At 44.5% G+C, this 9,595-nt stretch overlaps 1 pseudogene; it reads left to right on the top strand.

Moving 5' to 3' along the window:
* Nucleotides 1–6,861: 6,861 nt before the first annotated feature.
* On the top strand, nt 6,862–6,979 carry LOC126195904 (5S ribosomal RNA; annotated as a pseudogene).
* Nucleotides 6,980–9,595: the final 2,616 nt, after the last annotated feature.

Raw genomic sequence — 9,595 nt, 5'->3', positions numbered from 1 at the left:
AGATTTGGGCAATTGATCACTAATATTAATTAGAAAATTCATTTGTGACTATTTATGTCCATTGGATATTAAGATATAAACATTTGTAATATATAAAGGGGTTTTAATCTACAATAAATGTATAAGCACGAGCAGCATTTATCATCTTGTAGTTACTAGTTCCCTTAATCATTCAGTTATGTTTATCCTGTAAAGCACTCCGCCATCAGGCCATAAGTGGCCCATTGGGACCATCCGACCGCCGTGTCATCCTCAGTTGAGGATGCGGATAGGAGGGGCGTGTGGTCAGCACACCGCTCTCCCGGTCGTTACGATGGTTTTCTTTGACCGGAGCCGCTACTATTCGGTCGAGTAGCTCCTCAGTTAGCATCACGAGGCTGAGTGCACCCCGAAAAATGGTCACCCATCCAAGCGCCGGCCACGCCCGACAGCGCTTAACTTTGGTGATCTGACGGGAACCGGTGTATCCACTGCGGCAAAGCCGTTGCCATTGTTCATGTTGTAATTTATATGTTAAAGAGCAAGATGGAGGAGATAATATCACCATTAAGAGATCCTAAGATCTCCTTCAGGGGGTAGTCAGACAGGGACAGATCTTCATTTTCAAATGGTTCAAATGGCTCGGAGCACTATGGGCACTGGAACTTAGAACTACTTAAACCTAACTAACCTAAGGACATCACACACATCCATGCCCGAGGCAGGGTTCGAATCTGCGACCGTAGCGGTCTCGCGGTTCCAGACTGTAGCGCCTAGAACCGCACGGCCACACCGACCGGCTTCTTCATTTTCGCATTCAGTATTTTCTGTTGTGCACATTCATTTTACACCCGTCTGGAGTAGCATCTTGGAACATCATGATGTATTCCATGACTTTTCTCACCTCAGTATATGAAATTTGGAAACTTTTACACGTGTAGTGCGAAAAGATACCCCACCCTCTAGGTGTATTCAGGGCAAACCCAAGCTTCGCGTCCGTCTCTAAAGGTCTCGACGTCGACGGGATGTTAAACCCAATCTTCCATTCTTCTCAGCTCCACAGAATTTCAGGGGATTTTCAGGAATATTTTGTGAGTATTTTGGCAAACTTACCCGACAAAAAACAATTATTCACAGCTTTGCGCACGCACTGATGAACCGTTAAGCCCTCACAGGCGGAGCAGCGATCGTGTCACGTGCTCAACGGCGGGCGTACTGCTCCTACGAGAGCAAAATTAGGCGCCTGTCCACTAGCAAGTAAATTTCCTCAAGTCGCTCGTAGAAGCTGCAGCTACAAGTTATTTGACGTGGTGATCCCCACAGCAGGTCGACTTCCGCAAGTTCTGCGATGAGAAGTAGTTTCTGCAAGTCAGTGGAAACAATAATTTCTCGTATCTTGCTACAAGTACTTGTTGGCCTTTCAGCTGTTTGAAGTTTTTCTCGAACTTGTGGAAATTTTCTGTGTTCAATACCGGTACGCCAATGTCGGTGTGGAAAAGGAGAATAGCGCAAAGACATATGAAGTGAGACAAATGTTCCGTAGGAACCCGTAAACATATGTACTTGGTCATGGTCAGCCAAAGAATACCGAAAAAATTAACCGATTGCTTTCTTTCACCAGAAACGAAAGTAGAATGGCAGTAGAGACGTCTTTAAATTTTTTCTAATTTTTAATGTTAGCGTAATCATAGATGCATTACGTTTGTAATAAATAATGTTTGCAAAAATCGAAGAGTAATTAAAAGCCGATCTTTTGGTGATATAGCTTGCAGCTTTTTGTATCCTGTTTTCGAATGCATTAAAGTTGTAATAAAGGTAAAAAATACTATTTGCAAAAATCGAGGAATAATGAAAAGGTTATCCCTTGGTGTTACAGCTTGCACCATTTTTGTATCCTGGTTTACAGTTCTTTATTGTACAATAGACAAGAGATTTTTGAAAACTGCATACGACATTCTTTTAAAATTTTTAATCTGAGCGAAGTCCACAGATTTTTAATTCATTCTATAGCGTTTCTTGATAAACATGTAAATCTTTGTATCCATTTCTTCACCCAAACATTTCTTCCTTTTTCTCTTAACATTTTGATTTTGGTCACGATTTTGAAATCCAGCAATGATGGCGGCTGCCCTGGTTTTTGGCACAACACTGTAAACATTCATTTGCCGATGTCACGACGCGTCCCTAGTGGGAAAACTTCTGCAAGTACTTGCAGCAAGTTGCTGAAATTAACTTGTCCAATCGACTTGAAGAAGTAAACTTCTACAAGTTTTTGCTTCAATGTAAACACTTCAGCAAGTGTTTGCAAAAATTACTTGCTCAAGTTACAGGCTGACAATTACTAAACTGTATGAAATAAAATCGTCATAACTTCTGAACGGTTTGCGTTAAGACGTTCAAACTGCACGGTTGGCCGCGGGGCATGATGGGAATTAGTATACGCTGTGTGGTTTGGTTTAGCGAAGAAGCCAACTTTCATTTGGATGGGTTCGTCAGTAAGCAAAATTGTCGCATTTGGGTGACTGAGAATTCGCATTTCGCGGTCGACACCTCCACGGGTTACTGTGTGGTGTGCAGTGTCCAGTTACGGAATAATCGGTGCGATATTCCTCGATGGCACGGTGACTAGCGAACGGTACGCGAAGGATTTGGTTCAAATGGTTCAAATGGCTCTGAGCACTATGGGACTCAACATCTTAGGTCATAAGTCCCCTAGAACTTAGAACTACTTAAACCTAACTAACCTAAGGACATCACACACACCCATGCCCGAGGCAGGATTCGAACCTGCGACCGTAGCAGTCCAGCGGTTCCGGACTGCAGCGCCAGAACCGCTAGACCACCGCGGCCGGCGAAGGATTTGGAAAATCATCCCCATTATCCAAAGAGACCCTGATTTCGAAAGATGTGGTTCATGCAAGACGGAGCTCGACGCCATCGAAGCAGAACAGCATTTGATGTCTTGGAGGAGCACTCTGAGGACCGCATTCTGGCTCTGGGGTACCCAGCGACCATTGGCATGGGCCTCGATTGGCCGTCGTATTCTCCAGATCTGAACACATGCGCCTCTTTTTTAGTGGGGCTAAATTAAAGACAAGATGTACAGCAACAACCCCAAAACCATTGCTGAGCTGAAAACTACGATTCAGGAGGTCATTGACAGCATCGATGTTCCGACACTTCAGCGGGTCATGCTGACTTCCGCTATTTGCGCCACATCATCGCCAATGATGGCAGGCATATCGAACATGTCATAAACCAAATCGTAATACCTGCACTGACGTATACATGTTGAATAAAGTGTGTACTTGCCGTAGTTTGTAACTAATTTATGTTTTTTCTTTCATATAGTACAATAATTGTCTCCCTGTACTTACTAGTGCGCGTGCGCCTTAAGGCAGCAGCGATAGGTGAGATATTTATGTTTCAAGAGGACATTGTACGTAAACATGGGTAAATGTAAGGACTTGACAGTGTATCCCATGGCCAATACGGTGTGTGAAGTTGCTGGATTCGTACGCCTCGGTACCTGCAGGTTCACCGCGGCAGATTGCTAACTGGGTTCGATTCCCGGCCTGGATTACAGGCGTATCTTTACTACTGACACGAAAGTGACCTGATACTCACTTTCGTATTGTCTTCCCACTATTGAGATGGCTCCATGGGCACAAACCAAAAGCCAAGAAACTGGAATTTAAAAAAAAGTAAAAAAGCTGCTGTGTTTGTTGGTGTCTCTACAAGCAGTGGTGTAACACACGTGGCCTCGAATCATGACGTCATAAATACTGTCGGAAAAACCTCGTGACTGAGACGGCTGGAGACGCGTTTCACGGCTTGTGGCTCAAAATCGCTTCCAAACCAGACAATAATTGCTGTACCTTCAGTGAATGAGAGAACACTGCGACGGGAACTGCAAGCGGTGAACATTTGGAGTCGGTCAGCCGGCCGGGGTGGCCGAGCGGTTCTAGGTGCTACAGTCAGAAACCGCGCGACCACTACGGTCGCAGGTTCGAATCCTGCCTCGGGCATGGATGTGTGTGACGTCCTTAGGTTAGTTAGGTTTAAGTAGTTCTAAGTTCTAGGGGACTGATGACTTCAGAAGTTAAGTCCCATAGTGCTCAGAGCCATTTGAACCATTTGCAGTCGGTCACCTCGCAAGAGGGCATCGCTCACACAGACACATAAGGAAGACAACAGCAAGTTCATCGGGCTGGAAAATATGTGACTGGTTTTCTTAACAGTCCTCCACCCTATTACATCTGGACTGGCCTCTAGAATCACCTGAATTGAACCCGATAGTGAACCTATGGGACTTGTTGGAACCGCCGACACTAAAAACGGAATTACACACTATTAAGAGGGAACGAAAGGATAACGGACGAAAATATCGTTAAAATTCAGTACTTTTTTACTTTTTTCTCCGTACTGGAATGTAGTAGACAAATGGGGTTTGCTACAATGAATAAAGCACACATTGAAGTTTATATTGGTATTTTTTATTGACAAATATTAATATCTTCACTGTGTAACTGGACTTTCCCGAGGCAGTTCTGAATGGAGGTAAATCGAGGGTTGTCGCGATAACTCCGGTTGTAATTATCTGAAACATGAAATTAACATATCACTCTGATCCTTACAGATGTAATTTTAGTTCATCGTAGGGATTTGAAAAAAAAAAGTCGGAATTACAGATATTTGAAAAGAATTTTTGGACCCCTCTTTTAAGGCCGAAAAAAATACTAAATGTCAAAATAAAAAATCGGCTACGATGAAATGAAGAGAATTCAGTTTGCAAAAATCATTAAAATTGGGTGAAAATTGTAGCGTGGATGACGACAATAATGGCGAAAAACATTGTTTTGAGAAAAATGAGTTGAAAGCTTGACAAGTATTTATCATACAAAAAAATGGGATATCATCGATGTCTGGTCGATAGCAACTATCGCTCTGGACAGCCGGTTTTTGCTACTCTGACCTGAGAAGCCCTCATTTTCGTCCTCAAAGCCCTTTTCGTCGCTGATCGCATCGCCGCTGGCGTCTCTGTCTTCACAGAATCGTCGCACTTCATCGCCGATTTTGATTTGAAGGGCATTTGCCACGTGCATTAATGCGCTATGGCATACACTGAATAGAAATATGGCCAAATTTGAAGCAATGTTGACAATTTCGCTTCGGCTGCATGTAACCTTTGGAGCGTGCCTTCAAAAGAAACTTCCGTTCACATTTTGAGTAAAACCGTCCAAACATTGCTAAAGCAAATCGGGTTTACTCAGATCAGTATAAATAGGGAGATTGAGTGCGGAACCGGTTCTCTAACGCCGGGGCGTGCCGTGCACACTCGGCTTCAAATGGTCACATAATTGTTACTTTTTGGAGTTCGCGCATAATATTTTGCGGAATAATTCTTCAGTGTATATACATTGGAATTCCGTAATAAAAAATTTCGAGTTTTTTCGAAGTCGCCTCGTCGTTCCCCCTTAAGTGATCCTTTGATGATTTTTCTAGGGGTGACTAATTTTTTGCCCGGTCAGCTTAAAGGGGACTTGTCTCCAGTGGCTTACTATAAATTCATTTCGTGTTAATTTTAACTCTTTTCACTATTTTATCTGTATTACACTGGAAATATCTGGAAAAAAGTGCAAATGAGACGGTACACGGCGTGTGTTTAGTTTGCAAACGAACTTGTCCCTTTAGCTCATGAAACTTGCTGTTTACGGCAGTAATGACCACTTGACTTTTCGCTCTCCGTCACGTATTCAGTACTGCTCGGTTCCGTCTCGCGTCTGTTCCTCGCGTCAGCGTCAGTTGTACGTTAAGTGCAGCATTGTGAACGGGTTTCCTGATGACATGTACCTCGAGTACGGGTTCAGTGAACGCAATGGAACAGTGGCACAGGGATCTCAAACTGAGGTGTTCCCGCAACTGTAACAGGTCGTGAAAGCTGGGTTTACTATTTTGACCCCGAAGGCGACCGAGCACCAACGGGGTTCCACCACAAAGGATCACCGATGCCCAAAAAGTTCAAGACAATACCATCGGCAGACAAACTCATGCTCACGGTGTTCTGGGAAGTTTAAGATGTGGTGCATTTGGAATTCGTGCCTAAAGGCACCACTATGAACTCTGCGAGGTACTACGAGACCCTCAAAAAACTGAAAGCACGAATTCTAGGAGTTCGTCCACACTTGGAGCACCCTCTCCTGAAGGATATCATTGCCAAACCACAGCCGAGCGCTACGACATCAACAATCCGACGCTTTGGGTTCACTGTTATCGATAACCATACAGTCCTGACCTGGCACCATCCAATTTTCATCTGTTTCCAAAACTCAAAGAACACTTGCGAGGTCTTCACTTTCAATCTGAGGAGGTGGTGCAAGCAGGGATCAGGTTAAAACTCCATCAACAGAGTCAAATATTCTATAGTGACGGTATCAACAAATTGGTCTCCCACGTGGGGTTATGTGTTCGATACCAGGGTAACTATGTCGAGGAATACATACGTAGACATGAAGAATAAAGATGTAGAATATTAATAACGTTTGTTTTACTTAAAAAACTTTAAGAATTTTCACATAAAAGATTCGGCGGCTTTACGTTTCAGCAAGCCTTCGAAATTCGTTATGAGCCCCAAATAGACTAGCTACAGTAATGGTGCAGCGTGTTGGATTTTGGCCCCCAAGCACTGGCCTTTCAAAGGTGGCACCATTCGAAACGCCACGTGTCGACTGTACTCTGTTTTAGACTGCTGCCACTCTCAGCGACCCCAATACTGTCTCGCTGTAATTGCCTGACGAAGTGTTGTGTTGTGTGCGTGAGCCGGAAGAGTATTGAGTAATAACAGTAACTGTATTTATATGTAAATGCATTATACAGTAGACAGCCAACGGCCTCGCCGCAGTGGTAACACCGGTTCCCGTCGGATCACCGAAGTTAAGCGTTGTCGGGCTGGGCTAGCACTTGGATGGGTGACCATCAGGTCTGCCGAGCGCTGTTGGCAAGAGGGGTGCACTCAGCCCTTGTGAGGCAAACAGCTACTTGATTGAGAAGTAGCGGCTCCGGTCTCGGAAACTGACATACGGCTGGGAGAGCGGTGTGCTGACCACATGCCCCTCCGCATCCGCATCCAGTGACGCCTGTGGGCTGAGTGAGGATGACATGGCGGCCGGTCGGTGCTATTGGGCCTTCATGGCCCGTTCGGTAGGAGAGAGAGAGAGAGAGAGAGAGAGAGCGAGAGAGAGATACAATAAAAGACACGATCAGTGGCGTTTACTAAATTTTTCGAATGTCATTTTTCTTCTGTTCATTGTGTTGTGTTCCAACAGCTTTAATTCAATTTCATGTTGTTTGATACAAATAAGCATCGCATTTGAAGAAGACCATCTCTGTAACGCACATTCATCAGTCCATGATACTCCCGCGTCAAAATTTATATTGTAACAGTTTATCGGTACGAGAAGCATACACCCGTGAATTCTCGGTACTGGAAGACAAACAATTGAACAGTTTTTCTCCCCACACATCCACCAATCCCGCTCGGGCGCTACTTATCCATACGCCCCTGAGGTATCCATCCGCCCCTGAACTTTTTACGTAGCTTACAGCCGAATTCACCAACGTCAGTTGAATTGAAGAACATCTTAAAATATCATTGCCTCAGCAAGTATTTTTGTGTCTTACCGAGCAGGAAAACTACACTATTGAGTAGGTCTTAACGTTAGTGTTGGGATTCGGCTGTTAGTTGCTAGATGCACAGTATTTGTCAGTACACGACAGTGCGCGGTACCAATATGTTCCAAAAAGTCGCAAGCAAAAATGTGGTGTTTCAGGGGGTCGTATCTCTGGTTCTGTTGATCACAGACATAAGAGGTCAAGTGTTTTGGATATCCCTTGCCCTAGCGAACATTTTTATACATTCCGGAAGAACAGTCATACTGCATCTGTCCTGTAGTACAGGCTCAACATTTAAACATTACCCGCCTCCTACAGCCCAGGAAACTGAGCAAACCGGTTGGTTGCGTTGCCTAGAGTGAACCTCAGGCGGCTCATAAAAGCACCGTTTGTCCATGGCAGGTACCTGAGAAAATCTCGAATAATGATGATTTTTGGGTACAAAAAGTACCAGTTCTATAATTTCTTTTCATGGCAAATCGCCGCAATTTTTACGATATGTTCTTCAGGTGATGTGCTCGGCGAACCTTGAAACTTTTTACGATATCATTATCCGTTGCTGAGATCTAGAGGCTCAATATTGTCGTACTTATGCGCGTAAAATATGCACGTAATATCCTGTCTGAGGCGAAAATGCTAGTTTTAACTGACGTAATGAACGCATGGCAAGCGTTCTAAGGTAACTGCAGGGGTTCTGAGGTCACCAAACTATGTTTTTAGTCATCATTTTTTTGTGAAAATTTATGACGCTCTCTCTCTGTATAAAGGGTACTTCACGCCTACATAAATTATCTGAAGTGGTACTGTGTGACGGTACCATCACATATATCGCTTTTAGATAATGAGTATAATTGGCAGCTTAAAGTTCTTAACTGCGCTGGTGGGAATTGCATCATTACTGGCTTCTGGTGTAAGAGTCGTGAATTTCCCTTCGCTGAGGTTGGCCTGTGAAGACACAGTGACAGACCTTGGTGGTCGCAGCGCTATGCAGACGGGACGGCTTAAGCCCTCCCAGTCTGAGCAGAAATGTTTGTGACGCACACTGGGCGCATTGCGTTGTCCTTGGGGCGGCAAGGTCTTGGAAGATATAGCAGGGCGAGCACTGGTCCCCTGAGCATTTCTGGTGTGACGAATCTGCATTTCCCGTCGGCAGTTGCAAATGCGTGACAATGACACTGTGTCGTGTTCGGCGTGGGAACATGCCAGAATCTAAGTGTGCGGATGATGTCAGCCAGTCAGAAGGCTCATGGGCATAGAGGCAGTAGCGTAAATGTCTGAACAAATGAGAGCCGATACAGCACGTACAGTGTACCAATCTCTGGGCCGTTAATAGGCTTATCCGTTGCCGAGATCTAGAGGCTCAATATTGTCGTACTTATGCGCGTAAAATATGCCGTCGGCGCACGGACCGTGCTTCCGAACGTTGAGCGTTGAGCGTGCCTAGTTTCTGACGTCATAGTGTGGAATAGTACGTTCGGGAGTCTTTCCGAACATGCAGAGCAATATCTGGCATGTCAGATATTGTGAGCGTGCGTCTGAGCGTTGACCAATGAGATGGGACAACGCCACCTACGTCACACGCACGCCGTCTCCCTTCAGTACAGCGTCGTGAGGCGCCATGTTGGCATTCATTTCAAGCCTATATGAATATATACCTTTTCTGAGAACCAGCAAACTGAGAATCACTGGAAAACCCGTTGTGAACTGTGTGATTCGTTCCAATAAAATAATGAGAAACATCATATTCGTGGCAAAAGAATCATTGTAACTTGCCTATTATGAGTGTAGGCTATTTGAAGGCAGCGACACACTGAAGATCCACCCAAAACGCATTGTTCTTGGTACAATTTGTTATAATTAAATTTCAATTAGTGACATATCTACGATTAAGGTTTTCAGAAGGGGCTAACATAATATGATTAGTTAGAAGGAGCTTGTTGTTAGT

Source organism: Schistocerca nitens, chromosome 7, assembly GCF_023898315.1.
Source record: "Schistocerca nitens isolate TAMUIC-IGC-003100 chromosome 7, iqSchNite1.1, whole genome shotgun sequence".
Taxonomy (NCBI): Eukaryota; Metazoa; Arthropoda; class Insecta; order Orthoptera; family Acrididae; genus Schistocerca; species Schistocerca nitens.
Note: the sequence above shows the minus strand (reverse complement) of the source record. Positions and strands in the feature narration are given on the sequence as shown.